Here is an 18,235-nt window from a genome sequence, read left to right as displayed (position 1 = left end):
AATGCCTTTGTAAGCTCTTGCCAAGAACGAACACGAGTTCTATCTAATTAGACATACCATTTAGCTGAGAACTTGTAAGACTATCTTGAAATATGTGCATTAACAATTTCTCATCACAAGCATATGCTACCATCTTTCGATAATACATGGTGACATGGGTCATTGAGCATTTTGTGTCATCATATTTTTCAAATTCAGGGACCTTGAATTTAGGCGAAATGACCATATCTGGAATTAAACAAAGGTCAGCCACATCTGTGGAGCCATAAAAATTCATTCTCTCTATAGCCCTAAGTCTTTCTTCTAATAACTTCATCTTCTCTCGGACACTGGTATTTTTTACTTTTTCAGGTGTCTGCATCCCTAACTTTTCTCTTTCTTTGGGATCATCCAAATCAAGAACTAAGATTGGCTCATGTGATTTTTTCATCATAATGGGATTAACAAAATTTTGAAATTATCCTAGAACAAGTGTGGATGTTATTCCTAGATAAAGATTAGGATATCCATCGGAAGTAAGAATTGGTACTCTAGTTCCTTGTGAAGGTTGGTTCAGTCGTGACTCAAACCCTGAAGGATAGATAGGATCTACCATATCTAGTAATTATTCTTGAAAACTAGGATTTCCTTCCACTGTTTTTCCCTTGTCAAGTTTTTTGAGCATATCCATTATTGTACTGAGAGACCCTCTTAGTTCTTCTTGAGCTTTCTCAATTCTCTCAAATCGGTTGACCTGTTCTTGCTCCATGATTCTTGTCTGTGTCCTAGTATTATATGAATGACAAGTAGGTTGGGTCAAAATTTTTGATGGGCGAGCTATTCTTGAACCTTTATTACCACAAAGTTTTTATTTTGAAGAAGAAAGAAAGAAAAAATTAGAATTTTATTTTTTACTTATTTTATGAAAAATGATGTATATGATGCATGAATACAAGTGAGAGATATTTGTTCTTGGATGAATTTCAACATTAAAAATTTTATTGATCCCATACAACTTTTATTACATAAAATTTACCATCCTAGAGTTATATCCATAAAAGCGTTTGACTTACTCATAATAATCTTTCGCCTCATCTAGAAAGTTCACTAGGCGCTGTCCATATTCTCCTATGGGATTGACTTCTCTTCTTAATGCTTCTACCTTTTCAACCATCTCCCATGCTTTTTTTACTACCTTACAAACTTGATTAGTCAAGTGCTCTATGTACTGTTACCTTCCTAAGCTTTCTGCCTTCTATCTCATGTGGGCATCCCTTTCTGAATCACATGTGAAGATCTAATCTTTTTTCCTTCTATGCCACTAATCTATCATTACTGAAATATGACTTTTGTGGTCTTGTAGTTGTATCTCTAACCCTTGGATCACCTGGTGAAGTGATTCTTTTTCATTCAGTACTTCGAAGTGCTTTCTTCTTTCTTTTACGAGTATGACTTTCAACCTTTCCTTTTCGTTTTGGCATTCCACCAATCTCGTTGAGGTTGTAGAGTATAATCCCTTCCAATTCTGACATTCTTGAGAACTTCTGGTGGTCTCCTCTTACTTTTCTTGAGCTTTACCTTTCCATTGGTTTATTCCCTCTTGGAGCTCATCCATTTCACGTTGTTGACTAAGGTAAGACTTGGTAACTTTTTCAGTTTTGAATTGAACTCGTAACCGTTTATTTTCCTGGTGTAGATCTTTCAAATCATTATTAGCCAGATCCCGTTCTTTTATGACTTTTTCTAATTTGTTCTCTTGTATCTCCACTTCATATTTCAATTACCCTACTTTCTCGGTAAGTCTCAAATTTTCTCTTCTTATTTCTTCTTTTTCAGCTTTTAATTCTTTCTCGACAAGCTCAACTTCTGATAATTGTACCTCTTCTAAAAGATTAACCAATTGATATGAGCTATCATTAGGAGGAAGTACTATGTCTCTAGGCCGTCTTACTTTTTAAATCTGGTAATCATAAGTGACTTTGTTGATGAGAGGCCCTAACCTCATTTTTTGTGTTCTCTTTCATGCTTGGATCAACTGCTTTGAGGTTCTTGATGGATTCGAATCCTCATAAATGAATTCTACTTGGACCAAGCCATGAGTAGCAAGAATAAACTGTTTTGCACCAAATTGCCTAAGTACCATCAATTGAACGTAACTTACAATGCCCCATAGCCCTAATAACGGAATCCATGGCTTATTTCCTCCACGATACAACAAGGGCACATGAGGCATCCAAGGCGCCATCCATTCGATTTCATTCCCAGTAAGCCTTCGCAAGAAAAAGACCCATTCTTCCTTAGTCTTTAATGTCAGCCATTGGCTTTTACAAAACTCTTCGAGTGGTGCCTTATTTCGAAGATATGGTTTCGAAAATGCACTCTTCCCACATTTGAAATGACTTCTGACCCATACGTATAATAGAGATACACATCCTATGAATCGTCCTTTTTCATTTCGTCGATAGAAATTCAATGACCTGATGGTTTCGACTAGGACTGCTGAAGCGGGATTAATTGCTTGGGTTTTAATTTGCTCAAAAAAGTCTACCATAGTTATCTCAATGTAACCCAAAGTCTTCGAAAAGATTACCATGCCATACAATGCTAGAGCAAACACATCCATACCTTGATCATTATCCAAATGCTCCTGAATGAAGTTTCAGAGAAAGTCCCAACGAATGCCGATATGTTCACCTTTAGACTTCGCAAAGGAATCAATGATTTCTACTTTAACCCCCATAAGCTTGGCTAACTTTTTACGATAACCTGATTTTGACTTTCGGGTAAATACTTTATCTGGACATTATAGTTCTAACCCGAGCAAAATTGAATACTCCTCGATAGTTGGCACCAAATCTTTCTGATTAAAAGTGAATCATCTATAGGATGGATCCCAAAACTGTATAGCTGCTTTGACCAGCTGTTCATTGATCACTACTGAAATGAGGGATGCAATCTGCCCATACTTTTTACAAAAGCTTTCTTTTCTTTCCTCACTTAACTGACCCCAGACAGCAGCTAACTTTTTTAAATCATTCTATGTGAGATCTAAATGTACTTTCTCGGGTAACTCAGACACATAACTGGTAGGCAAACAATCTTCGTTCTTTTGTTGAGCTTCTTTCGACCAAACATATACTTCATTATACGACTCACATGACACACTGACTGAGGATGAGCAAATCTGTAGTTCTATGGAATCCATGAAAACTTCTTGAGAGAAATGTCCTAGAGCAAATATCTCGATGCAAAATTGTATGATATGATTAATGCAAAAAAAAAAATGAAACAAAATTGAGTTAGTGTGAGGATGTGGTTTAAGAAAAAAAAATATTTTTTTTATTTTTTATTTAGTTTTTTTTTGTTTTGAGATTTTTTGTTTATTTTGTTTTGTTTAGTATTATACACAACTTTTATTCTTAGGTATTTTCTACAAGAAGGTGGATGGGCTCTACATAAGGCTGGTTTCCTAGGCTTATTATATGTTGGGTTTGGATTGACAGTGTCTAAAGGTTTTCAAATTATTTTTCACTGTCGTCCATGTTAAACTAGTAAGGTACCCCGATCCTCACCCATTACAGGCTACAAATGGAAAAGGGTTCAATTCGAGTGAAAGTATTTCACTTGCCATTGCGGAGGTTATCACCTTACGAGAGCATAGGTACTTTACTTCCTCTTATAAAGGACGAAGCTTGGGTATAGAGTTCATGTATGAGATGCATCGTGCCATTGTGTGCAAATATATCCTAATTTATTGAGAGCAATATATACAGAAAAAAAAAAACATAAGAGGCATAGTAAAAGAAATGTCTGTGAATTTTTTTGCTTTTTATTTTTGATTTGTTTTGTTTTGTTTTTTGTTTTTTGTTTTTTTACCTCTTTTACTAAAAATGAAGAATAAAAATTTAAGAAATTGATTAAGACTATTTAAATCAAAATTTGAGGATAATAAGTAATTAATTTTGGCCTGACTCTAAAAAACAAAAGGGAGTCGTCAAGCTGTCGTAACGGTTTTGTGTGCGCCCGACGAATTTGGAAACGAAATAAAAAAAATAGAGTCGCCACCAATCTTTTTTGGTTAGGTGTGATTGGCCACCTATTAAAATATATCCTTTTAATAAATTTTAAAACTTTATTAAAATGATATGTTTTAATAGGTGGCCAATCACACCTAACCAAAAAAGATTGGTGACGACTCCATTTTTTTTATTTCGTTTCCAAATTTATCGGACGGACACAAAACCATTACGACAATCAATAAAAACTATTTTTCTGATAGTGTCAAGTTCAGCGCCATCTCCACAAAGATTGGCCTAGTCGTTTGTAGACAAAGGGGAGACTGACCATGTATCTCACCCAACAGTTAAGACCCACCGCACTTAACCCTCCAGTCCTCCAGGCCATACATCTCACGCAACACTGAAAACCCCATGTCTTCATGTCATATATACAAGGAATACAAATTATGGCGACCCCTCCGAAACAATTCCCTTTATCGCATATGGGGTCCGTGCTGCTCCCTTGGCTATTGTTTGCTCATTGGTTATACAAGTTACATCAAATCATATTCAACATATATATCTCAAATAATTATAATGTTTATTACACAAGTTACATACGGTTCTCACTTCTCACTCTCGACTCTCCTTCTCCAATGAATTTTTTAACTTGCAATCCATGAATCTCACCGCCAAACAATGAATCCTACTTGCCATTTTGTATTTTAAAACAACGTAACTATACTGCAGCAATCGAAATTTTAAGTTCTACAAGTAAATTTGATTTTATTAAAAAAATTTTTAATCATTCGAAATTTTTTATTTTGATCATTTAACTATTAAAAGATAATAGATGTTCGTTATCTAGCATTCCATGTGCCTTTGCCAGGTAGTTGCATCCGCGTCAAGATTTTCTTAAGTCAAATCATAGGAAAAACAAAATGACATTTAATGTTTCTTTGTATTTGAGCTTATGAACATAGGAAAAGTGGTCTAATTGGCTGCCGTGCTCAATTGAATTGTCTTTCAAACCCAATTCCGTGGAGAACATGCAGATTTGCGAAAAAAAAAAAATCGTTTTCATTTTCTCTTGTCAACTTGAAATATTCATAGGTTTAGATGCAACTACTAATACTGGAATTGATCAAATCTTTATGAAAATATTAAATTAAATAATAATAAAATTTGCTATAAAAACTCGACAACTGCGACTTAGTTTTTTATCTTCAGGTTTTTTTTTTAATGAAAAAATTGCCATAAGAAGACATCAAAGAATCGAAGAATCCGATTGGTCAAAATGCCTGGTTGATTATTAGGACTACTAATTTGTTTATTTTGTTTTGTAACTTCTAGTATTATTAAAAAAATTTAGTTCTAGTTATTAATTTAATAAAACTATGCCTCGATCCCAAAGTAATTGAACTTTCATTAATGGGTGCATTTTACAATAACATTAAATTATTTTCTTCCCAATTGCTATGGAATAAACTAATTATTAATTTTTCACTCTGCCCTTTTTTTTCTAAAATAAATGATAATTATATTGGTCTTTTACTTTTTTTTAATATGTTGCTAGCTGTTTGTTTGGAGGTGATTAGTTTTTAATTGATATAAGTCAATTCTTTCTATCCAGCTTGATGATCATGTCACTCTATCTTTACTATTTTAATAAAATAAACTAAGAATAGAAATAGTAGAAGACGTCAATGGCATTAACATATTACGAAGACAAGAAAGAATAGAACAATGAACAAGGTTAGAAAATCTTTTCATTTTACTAATTGAAAGTTGACCATAAATTTTAAATTTAATTTAATTAGTTTATATAATCATTTAAATAAATAATATTTAATAAATTAAAAATAAAATTTCAATGGTCACAATATTTTTTTCCTCGAAATTAACTTATCTTTTATTAAAAAAGGAATTGAAAGCTGATGATATCTAATTGTCTTTTGCTCATAGCATAAAATATAATTTGGAGAAATGGATGTCTCCTAAAACCTAATGATTGAACTTTGATCCCAAATTAATTATATTCCTTTAAATATTTTACCTTTGAGAAAATCAGTGGTAAAAGTTGTTCTCATGGTTGACATTTTAAATTTAAAAAGTATCATATTCAAATTCAACGTCCAAGGTTAAATCTATAGAAACGAAGACTTTTACATAATTAAATACTGAATTTTATATTATAGCTTAGACATCTAGTTTAATTACAATAGTTTTTGTTTCGATAAATCTAATACGTAATTGCAATAAGCTTGCCAAGTTGGGTTAGGCCACGGGAAGGATTTGAAGTACAAAGTTTCGTCCAACCAAAGGGTGGAAATGTCACTTTCACAAATCAGTTATCCAAGTGATTTTTCTCCCAAAACCCAAATTTCAGACCTATTGGCTCTTGACATTGACATATGATCTATGCTACCAATTTTTGCCATATTATTTCCACCGAAAAATAATTTTTTTTCTTATGGTGGGTGAGAATGCAATAATTTAAAAAAAAAAAAAAAAACTGATCGGAAAATTCAATAATTTTTTGTGGTCCAACAATTGCAAATAAGCTAGTTTTGAAGTTTAAACCTATTTTTAAGGGTTTACCCTTTTGTGTTAATATACTTAATCATCATTGTTTTAATATTAAAAGAGTTGATTATAATTTTGATATCTAAATTATGAGAAAATATATAAATTAAAAAATAAAATACAAAATATATAATTTACATTATAAACTTTCAAATAATATATAATTTACATTTTAAAATTTTAAATTATATATTACATTAACCAAAACTTTAATCCCATTAATTTATCAACTTATATACGGTATTTGATAAATATTATTAAATTATGTATTTATCACATATATTATCAATATCTTTTTTTTTTCAATATAAATTAAAATATGTATTTTTTACTTGAATTATAAAAATTATCTAAAATTAATCAATCATTTTTATCATGTAACATCCATATAAAAGTTTTTATAAAATGCTCTAACATTTCTATTTAATAAATTATAGGAATATAATAAAATTATATTGATTAGATACTATATAGAGATATTAAGTTAATAATATTAGAATTTAGATAAAAATAATACATTATTTGAAAGTTTAAAATGTAAATTATATAATTTATTTTTTTAAGTACTAAATTATATATTTTTCTAAAATTTATATACCAAAAATACAATTAACTCAATGTCAAACTATAAGGAGACTGTACGAATCCATTAGGTTGATTCTTAAGCTCATTTGTCATGCCCACACGTTATGAAAAACCTATAATGTCAGTTCATTCAAAATTAAAAGTTTCTTATATATATATATATATAAAAGATGCCAAAATCTAAAGAGAATTAGAGAATGAGATTTAAAATTTGACTTAAACTCAGATTATTATTTTATTTTTTTTAAATTTGAATATACTACAAAAAGTTGATTCTAGTATATTGTAGCTAGGATTGATTTCCCACCCAAAACCTCACCAGAAGCCAAAAAATTCCAATTAGTAGTAAGTTCTATGTTCATAATTTGTTGCCTATTCCCCAATTGCCTCAATCAGCATGACAAATATTCTTCATTTTTTTGGGTAAATAAACGTCTTATCAAAATGTCTTTTTGATAAAACCATAAAGACAACAAAAAAAAAAAAAAAGTCTTCATTTGCTATCAAAATGTTTTATCAAACAAATTTTTTTTTTTACATTTTCAAATAAAAAACATATTATCTCATTGGTTTGACGTGATGCCCATACTCTATCGTTATCATCAAAGTCACTGATTTTTTTTTATCAAAGCCCCTCTTCCAACGGTGCATTTTATTCCATATGTCACTTCATTAATTTAATTTTTATGAAATTTCTTCAACGGTGCATTTAACGATTTTCTTTTGTCCCATTGTAAAGCTAAATCACATTTCCTATTATTGTTTTTGTTGGTTCCCCATTTGAATATTGATTAAGTTCACAAATAATAAGTCAAAGTGAAAGAGAGATGAAATTGTGAGTCAGCTACAAACCAAAAGGGTATATTATTTTTATAGGTTTTAAAAGCTAATAAACAACCATAAATTGTTATTAATAAAGTTTGAAATTAAAAAAAACCACTCATCAAGGTTATTTCTAAAGTTTTATACATATTTATATATGATTTTATATTTGATGTGTTCTAAATATATAAACGTTATATATTAGATACATCATAAATTATCACAATATTAATTAATAAATTAAAAAATTTAAAGTCTTCAAAAAATATTTTTAAAATTTTAATATTTAACTATGTTAAATCAAATTAATAAAAGGGTTTCTTATTGTGATATAATGACAATCTACAGTAAATCAAATATAAAACTTTTATATATTTTCGTCAAAATAGAAAAAACCTAACTATGACTTGTGTGATTTTATATTATAAAAATATGACAAGTGACAAGTGACCTGTTCGCAAAAATGGGACAAATTGAAAAAATTCCCCCAGAAAATTACAGTAATCCTAAGAAAGAAAAGTTGTGAAAAAATAGCCCATCAACTTAGCAACTTATTCCCACATGGAAATTTCAAAGCTTCCTGGGATTAGATTCTCTGCAGCCCACATCTGATCAGAAAATCCTCCATACAAATCTTGTGGTGGATATGCCAACCCATCAACGTAGTCAAGGAGTATAAACTCGTTTTGTGAGTCAAATGACGAATCGAAATTCCCGTCTATATTGGGTAACTGAACAATTTCACTCAGTTCCTCAGGTTCTTCCGAGGCATTGGACTCTGACAGAGATGATGATTCGGATACTAAAGATGAAGAGCAAGATGATGACGATACGCTATTGAAATTGACCATTGAAGCAGCTTTAGCTGCAGCAGCTTGGATGTCACGGGGCATTAACGAAACTGGTCGAGGAAGCAACTCGGCAAGCTCAGGGAAGTTGAGAATTGCCGAGTGACCTTTGATGCTTAAAGCAGCTACATCATGAGCACGCGCTGCCATTTCTGGGTTAGCGAAAGTACCAAGCCAAATGCGAGATTTCTTGCCGGGTTCACGGATTTCGGATACCCATTTGCCCCAACTCCTGATTCTGACTCCCCTGTAAACTGGGTGCTTGCTGCTTGAGTCTCTTGGTCTTTTAGCTTTGCTGTCTGCCTCCGAGGCTTCACGATTGGGTTTCCTTGACAAGTTGTGGCGAGTTTGTGAGAAAGAAGATGTGCGGGATGAGTTGGAATTATTATTGGTGCTGCAACTCTCAGTTTCTGATGATGAAGAATGGTTTGGTTCTGTCATTGTCTTAAAAGAGAGTGACCCAAATTTTTTATGATTCTAATGCAGGCTGGAGAAAAGTGGGAGAGTTATATAGAAATATATATAGGGAAAATGCGAGGGGAAGATTTTTGTATGATATAAAAAGGACGCTTCCTTCCAAAGTGACCCTTACCTACCATTATTTGATTATTTCAAAATTGCAAACAAATTGCAAGAAATTTTAAGAATATTGTGAATGAAAGAGAAGATTAGTCAATTGGTACAATAACCAAAAAAAAAAAAAAAAAACGCAAAAGGAGAGAGAAAAAAGAAGACGAGAAAAATTATAACTAATATAATTTTAAAATATGATATAATAATATAATAAAAAATAAAAATATAATATTTAAAATTTAAAATTTTAATAAAAATAAAAGTTATATTTTATATTTAATACGCAAGATGCGATAATTGTGCAACTGAAAATGGGTCAGCTTACTCAAAGCATATCTACAGTGAAAAGTAGTGGGTTCTCACATTTATATATACAAACAGTCAAATACATGTGTCCCTGCAACTTTTCAATTGGAACTGTATTGTTTAAGGCCACTGGAAGTCCACGTCGCACGATATTGAAAATGCTTTGTTCTCTTTTGGGCCTTTGGTGGTTAACCACTTAATCACGACCTTCACTTCGCCTCTTTAGTCTTTCCCACCCTATTCTATTCAAAGCCACCTCATGATGATTCCAATCATCGCCTTTTTCACTGCCGATATATACTCTTAATTGCTCTTGAACAAACTCTTATTTGTATGTTAGTATTTTACTTTCTTACCCAATTTCTTATTCTGATATTTCAAAATATTTCACCAACAAATTTTTCCCTATAGATATATGATCACCCAACCCTAATCATGCATATGTTAATGTGCATAATATGAAAAAAAAAATGGTTTGCATATAGTTTACTTTTTTCAGATTTTTTATATCAAAATTTTGTCTTACGCGGCTAAAATTATATGGATTGATGTTTTCTTACAGCTACTTGATTGAAGCAGAAAAAAAGGATTTGTATTAATTATTTTTATTTAATTCTCTTAATCAAGATTCCCTATCACATGGCTTATGATCAATTTCAGGCAGGTGCATGTGGCTGTTAGACCAAGGTTGAAATAACGTTTTTCACATTTTCTTGCACATGATTGGTAAAATAGAGTTCATGTACTTTTAGATCAATATTTAAATCTATAATATAAAAAATATGAAAATGTTGGAATGCTAATGTTTCCCTTAAATGTCCTGGAGAGATTAATAAACTTATCAAGTAAAATCTTTGCTTGATAACAATGTAAGGTATAATGGATTAGATAATATGATTTATTTAAAGAGCTATTGTTTATGTGTATATTGATAGTTTAATTTTTTAATTTTATAATCAGGATTAAAAAATTATCATTTATCTCATTTTTTATAATTTTTTATTATTTTAATATATTTTAAAATGTATGTTTCACATTATTAATTTTAATTACGAAGTCTAAAAACTTCATTGACATTAGGTGAGATAATTTGTCTTGTCGACTTGGTACATTTAGCATTGCTTAGTAAGTCATTGTTTTATGGAAATAAAATTCTGAAATATTCTCCTCCTTTAATTTTCATTTATAAGATGACTTGGTCACACGACAAAAATATGGTCCTAAATTAATTTCTCTTCCATTAATGGAGGTAGCATTCAATTTCGGCTTCTAGTTTTATTGGCTAAAGTGAGTGTTATGGTCATCAAATTTACATTTTCTTTATTTGAATCAATCTGCTGAACGTGAAACGACATGCAGGGACGGATTTACGAAATCCTATAATTTTTTTTAAATATATTATGATATTAGACAAAAGTTTTAATATTTTTACATTTTGCCCCCACTAAATTAAAAAAGAAAAAATATAAAAGGGAAGGATTTTAAAATAATATAAAGTATAGATATACTTTAGAAAAAAAAAATTGACTTGTTTCAAAAGAAAATAAAAGTATTAAATGTAAATTTTAATAAATTTTTGCTTATAAATAATTATTTCATGTAAGTTTCATTTTAGCTAACTTAAGTCACAATCTAGTATTACTTTTCTCTCTTTTGCCTCTATCTATCTATTTTCCTCTCTTTCTATTTACAGACTTCATCTTTTTTTTTTTACTTATGTGAAATATCATTATATTATTGTAAAAGTGTCAAAGTCAAGTATAAAATGATAAAATATTTGTAAAAAAAAAAAGGTGCAAATTAAAGCTAAACTAATCTTGTATAGTAAAATATAGGTAACAAGTAAAATGACACTGATAAAACACTCATGATACAAAAATTTATTTTTAAGATATCAAAGTACTTTATTCTCTTGTTTTTCTTTTATATTGATAATGTGATCATGTGTTTTTTTAACATTATTTAGAATATATAATAATATGTATTTGATGAAAAATAATATGTATTTGATGTAACCTAAAAAACTTGTAAAGATGTAATCTAACAAAATCTAAAATTTAGAAAAAAAAAAAAAAAACCTAGGATCAATTTTAAAATTATTAAAAAAGTTAAAATATATATAAAAGTAGCTTGTTGTTGGTCCTATTTTATATTTTCATATCTTATCTTATGTCTTAAAAACTATAGAGAAATTAAATTAATATTTGCTTTAAGTTAGTCAAAAACAAATAACATTAGTAAGAGAAAGTGAATTTTTAAAAAAATATTTGAAATTGAATAAAATTATATATATTTTAATATTGACAATGAAAAAAAAATTCCTAGATTTTCTACTTATGAAAACTATTTAACTCATTATATAACAATATTTTCTTTTGAAAAATGATAATGTTATGTGTTTGTGTTTATTTGATATTTAAATTTTTGATTCATTTAATATTATAAGTTTTTGTTATATTTATGTTAATTTCTATTTAAACTTTTTATATATTTGATATTATAAAAAAATATTTCAAATTCTTTTATTAAAACTATGTTTTACAGTTAAAAAACATTACCTTTATATTAAATAAAAAAATTTAAATAAATATATTATATAATAAATTTAATCTCACTGAAGAAAAATTTTGGATCCGACCCTGAAGACATGGCTGTACTGAACTTCAATCTGCTTTCCACATGGGCAGAACAGTCATGTTGACTTCGCACAAGTTTTGCTTTAAACGTTTTAAAATGCTATTGTTTATATCTCTATCCCCAAATGGTTCAGACACATGTTTCATGGATATATATATATATATATATATATATATTATATTTATATGGATCGAAAATTGCCAAGATTTTCGACTAAGCATGCATAGACATTTTAAATATATGAAATACAACCCACATGAGTTTTAGATTTCACTTTCAGCTGCCTCATTTTGACTAGTAAAAATTTATGTACTGTAATATGCCATTTCAAGCTATGTCCTCTCCCCTTCCTCCAAATGAAGTACTGCATTATATTTAATATTTAGGGCATGTGTACACAAAAGGATCTCGATGGTATGGAAAGCACAATACTTGTGCCATTTTTTCTCTTTACAATTGAAAGCCAGTGTCAGATATTTTCAATGTAAAATTGATTTACTTTTTTTTTAATGTTATTTTTTTAATTTCAAGATTTAAATTTTGATAGTCTTCAATATATAATAAAAAATTAAATCATAACTTTGCACATTTGATTTTGTGATGAATTTGTTGGTTTTTTTTTTTTTTTTTTCTCTAGAAGAAGTTTAACATCTCATAAGTTTTCTTAAAAAAAAAAAAAAAAAACTCCATTTCCAAACATCCGATCTAAATTCCTAAAATCTACATCAATTATATTGATGAATGATGAGAACACATGCAGCTCCCATCTTATTTAACCAAATTCAATCAATTACTTCTTGTAAATTATAGTTGTTTTGTAAAATAAAATATCCTAAGAAGTTTATAGAAAATAAAAATCGGGTTTCCATTTCAAGCAAAAGGCAAATATAAAAAAAATAATAATAATAAAAAAAAACCTCCTTGGTCAATCAAGACATAACTCATAAGTAAATGTGATTGATTTGGTAGGAGAAGATATAAAAATGGAGCAACCCAATTTTTACTTTCCCAAAATATGAATTTTGAAGAAGTTCGAGTAATTGAAAGTGATTAATGCGTTCAAGTGCAACTGAGATTTGAAATTTTGACAATTTTTTTGTTTTTTTTTAAATCTCTTGTTTCTGGCAGACTTGAAGTGGAATTGGAATCTCGCCTGTCAGATAAGCCAAATACTATATGAAAAGGCAGCGATGAAAACGCTCTTCAAAAAGTTGCTTTTATCATTGCTCATTTATCTAAATTTCAAAGTGGATTAAACAATAGGCTGCCCAGTATGCCACCACTAATTTGGAAACTCAACCTCATAAATTAAACATAACCCTTCGCATGTTTTTGTCCTAAAGATTGACTGAAAACAAGGGTAAATATGTAATTTGATTTTTAAACCATATGACCTTTCACTATTTATATTTATTAAAAAAACTTACGATTTAATACTTTAATTTTACTTTCATTAATTAGCATTTTGCATTGCTAACTGACAATGTTAATCAAAATGATGATATGACGAATATTCACCAATGAAAATGAATCATGTATCATAAATTTATTCGTTATTTTTTTTCACATGTTAACATATTATTAACAAAATTAGTGCCTGAAGCAGATAACGTGCCAAAATGAAAATTTGGTATCAAATCATAATTTTTTAGAAGTATCAAATCTGGAAAATATGTTATTCAAGAGTAAAATTACATATAGACTCTTATAATAATAATAATAATAATAATAATAATAATAATAATAGTAATAATAATAATAATACCATCACATATAAAATATAATGATAAAAAAAATAGAACTTCAAAGTTATGTAGGGGGAAAAATGGAAATTGTTCTATAAATGGATTAGGATTAAATCCAACAAAAAAATTCCAGGTCAGTGAGTTTGTTCAAATAATATCATTTTTTTTTCTATTTGATGACTAAGAAATCTGAAACTTTTCCTTTGATATATTATTACATAGTTTGAAGAAGGTCAGTCGCCTAAACTTTTTAGAAAAACTCATAGTTTAGAAAAACCCAGCTTCTTCGATGCTGGATTTGGTAAGCATTCTCTTTCATTTTGCATTGTTTTGGTGGTCAAACACTTTAGAAATAATAATGGAGTATCAATATGGATGACATAATGGGGTAAATTATAATGGTGCTTTCCTTGTTGATACCAAGGGAGACTAAGCCTTCGTAAAATTTGAGTAATTTGGGCTTTTAAATAAAGAAAATTATATCCTTATATCATCGGTAAAATTCGATGAAATTTATCATTAAAATTTTATTAAAAAATTATAAAAAAATAATTTTTTATAAATTCATTAAATTTAACATAAATATTGTTATAGCGGTTTTGAGACCGTCCGACGAATTTGAAAACGAAAATAAAAGAACGAAAAACGAAGTTGTCATCAATTTTTTTGGCTAGGTACGATCGGTCACCTATTAAAATTTATCTTTTTAATAAGATTTTAAAATTAATTAAAATTTATTAAAAATATAATTTTGTGGTCTGCAAAACAGTCTGGTTTTGAGAGTTGATTACGAGTGGGGAAGGATTAGCACCCTCACAATGTCCGTTTAAGAACAATATCACTTAACTACGCGTTATCCTTTAATTTTAATAAAAAATAGTCTCATTTTTGTGTTTGAAAAATAAATTTTTTTAACTTTTTCATTTATTGGAAATTATTTATTTATTTATTTAGTATTCAAATTTTATTCGAGAAAAATAAATCAAAACTTTTTTATTAAAATAATTCTTAAAATATTTCAATACATTGGTAACATTATAAAAACTTTTTTTCACCTAGAGATTTCTTAAGTATCGTTTCTCGGAATACCTTAGGATCTCATTCTCGGCGGCTCAAATTTATTTTCTCAAAAAACTATGCCATGCATACAATGCAAGTGATGATACGTTAATGCACATATTTTATTTTTTTTATTTAAAAATTTTATTAATTTTTATTAATATTTTCATTTTAGAAAATTTGAAGAAAAAATGAATTTTTATTATATTAAAGATTTTTATAAATATTTCAATACACTAGTAATATTAAAAAAAACTTCTCACTTAAGAATTTCTCAAAGCATCTTTACTCGGAATACTTTTAGAATCTCATTATTAGATAAAATTTTTTTTCTTATTTTTTTATCAACTATTCTTAATTTATTAGTTAATTTTTATTTATTATTTTATATCAAAAAAAGAAAAATTTTTATTCTATTAAAAATTTTTTATAAATACTCTAATACACTGGTAGTATTTAAAAAAATATTTTCACCTAGAGATTTCGTAGGTATCATTACTTGGAATACCTATGAATCTCATCATCGGAAAATTTTTTTTTTTTACATTTTTTATTATTTTTGTATGATTATTATAAAGTTTATTTTAAAAATAACAAAATTATCGCAAATTTTACTATATATTTCATTATTTATTTTTGTTAATTATTATTATAAACAAAAAAAATTTATTCTAGCAAATTTAAATATTTTAACAAGCATAAATATTAATAATAAAATTTAAAATAACAAAAATAATATTTTAAAAAATAAAAATAAAAAAAAAAATTTGCACTTGAACTGGACCGTTGATGCCAGTTCGACAGTCTGGTTGCGTTCAGTGGTTCGAGGTCGGTCTGGGTCGGTTCAGGATCGATCCAACTAGATCGATCCAAAAAGATGGGAGCCGGATCTTCGGATCGGTTGCGTGGACCTCGAGTCAGGTCGACAGGTTGTCATGCGGATCCTAGGGCAAAACGACGTCGTTTTGGTCATTTAATGAAATAACGTCATTTTGGCTTTCAACTTTCTGTAAAAGCCAAAAAAATTTTCCTTTCATTTTTTCTTCTCCCTCTCTCTCTATACCTCATTACCTTTGTCAGAGCCTTTTTCTCTAGACCGGTTGATCGATCGTCAACCGCCGTGCCGACCACCGTCGGTGGTCGAAAAATCTCAAAAACCCCTAAAAGATCCTTATCGTCCCCCTAAATATAGATCTGACCTCCTTTTCACCAAAAGGAGTCCCAAATAACCTGAATTGGCCTTCAAAGTTTTGACCGAACTCTTTTTTTTTTTTTTTATATTCTGACCTTTTTTTAGATTGATTTTGTTTTCTCTTTTTACAGGGGCTCTCGACGTTGGGTTCCCCTACCTTTGAGACTATGGCTTTCGTTGTTTTTTTTTGTTTTTTTTTTTTATAAAAAGCTTTATTTTATTATTTTTTTGGTAGGATCTCCTCTTTTTTCTTTTTGATTCAGCCAGGAGCTCTATTTATAAAGCTCCGACCATGCCTTGTGCTTGGGTGAATGGCACAGGGCTTGGCAGAGGGAGGTGTCGTGTATGGTACCCCAAGCACCAGCCCCCTCTCTACCCCCTTATTCTTCTGTATTGTCCAGTCCTAGCAAAGGTAGGGGCATCGGTGGTGAACAGAAAGGTGATGGTGGTACTGTGCACAGCACCCACTGCCACTGGCTATTTTATTTTTTAATTTTTAGCTTTTTTTGTATTTTCTCTTTTTCATATTTTTTTTAAATAAAATAAAATAAAAAGGCTTTGGGCTTAAAATGATAAAACAGGGCCTCGGGCCCAATCAAAATTGTAATTTGGGCCTATTTGAATTGAAATCGGGCCTAAAGTCAAGTCGAATTGAAATTGGGTCTCGACTCGATTAAATTGCAATCAAAACTTAGTTTGAGAACCCAATATCCGATAAATATTCAATCAAGACACGATTAACATCTAGACAAATTTAGTGTCTACAGCTGCTCCTCTTTGCACATTGCTGAGAATCAAGAATATGGCAAAGACAAAGACAACAATTTTGTCTGGAATCCAAAAAGATTTTTTTTTTGAACTTAAACTACTCAGAAAGTTTTTCTCATCAAATAAAAAATACTCCTCTCACTTGAGGCTCGATAACTTTTGAAAATTTAAAATCTGAAAAAAGCTCCTCTTAGCAGAGGTTCAACAGCTTTAAAAATTCTCATCTTGAAAAAGACTCATCTAAATAGAGGCTTAATAATTTTAAAATTATATCTTGAAAAAAGCTCCTCTCAACAAAGGCTCAACAATTTTAAAAATTCTCATCTTGAAAAAGTTCATCTCAGCATAGGCTTAACAACTTTAAAATCTTATCTTAAAAAAGGCTTCTCTCAATAAAGGCTCAACAACTTTAGAAAATCTCATTTTGAAAAAGGCTCCTATCAGCAGAGGCTCAATAACTTTAAAAATTCTAATTTTGAAAAAGCTAGCTCCTCTTAGCAGAGGCTCAATAACTTTAAAATCCTATCTTGAAAAAGGCTCCTCTCAACAGAGGTTCAACAACTTTAAAATTCTCATCTTAAAAAAGCTATCTTAGGTAGAGGTTCAACAAAAATAAATTAAACCACCAAAAATAACTTCAAATATCACCATTGAAAGATAAGTAATCTCAGATATCACTACTGAGAAGATGTTAATGACTTCGGATATCACTACAGATGAAAATGTAAAAGATATTTTAACATTTGGATATCACCATTGAGAAAATGTAAATCAAACCTTAACACTCGAATATCACCACCGAAAATATGCGATGACTATATATATCACCACCGAAGAAAACTCGAATATCACCATCGAATGATATGCAAATCAGACTTTAACACTCGAATGTCACCACTGAGAATATATAAATGACTTTGGATATCACTATCGAGAAAATGTAATTAAAGCTTTAACACTCAGATATTACCATCGAGAATATGCAAATAACTTCGAATATCACCACCGAAAGAAACTCGAATATCACCATCGAAAAAATGCAAATAAACCTTTAACACTTGGATATCATCACCGAGAATATGCAAATGATTTCGGATATCACCAACGAAGGAAACTCGAATATCACCATTGAAAAAA

At 29.4% G+C, this 18,235-nt stretch overlaps 1 pseudogene across 1 annotated transcript; it reads right to left on the bottom strand.

Moving 5' to 3' along the window:
- Nucleotides 1-8,294: 8,294 nt before the first annotated feature.
- On the bottom strand, nt 8,295-9,503 carry LOC111278698 (ethylene-responsive transcription factor TINY pseudogene; annotated as a pseudogene). Its single transcript, XR_016344234.1, has one exon. The product of XR_016344234.1 is annotated as an ethylene-responsive transcription factor TINY pseudogene (transcript).
- Nucleotides 9,504-18,235: the final 8,732 nt, after the last annotated feature.

This window comes from Durio zibethinus, chromosome 8 (genome assembly GCF_047325235.1).
Source record: "Durio zibethinus cultivar Kanyao isolate XHJ-2024 chromosome 8, ASM4732523v1, whole genome shotgun sequence".
Taxonomy (NCBI): domain Eukaryota; kingdom Viridiplantae; phylum Streptophyta; class Magnoliopsida; order Malvales; family Malvaceae; genus Durio; species Durio zibethinus.
Note: the sequence above shows the minus strand (reverse complement) of the source record. Positions and strands in the feature narration are given on the sequence as shown.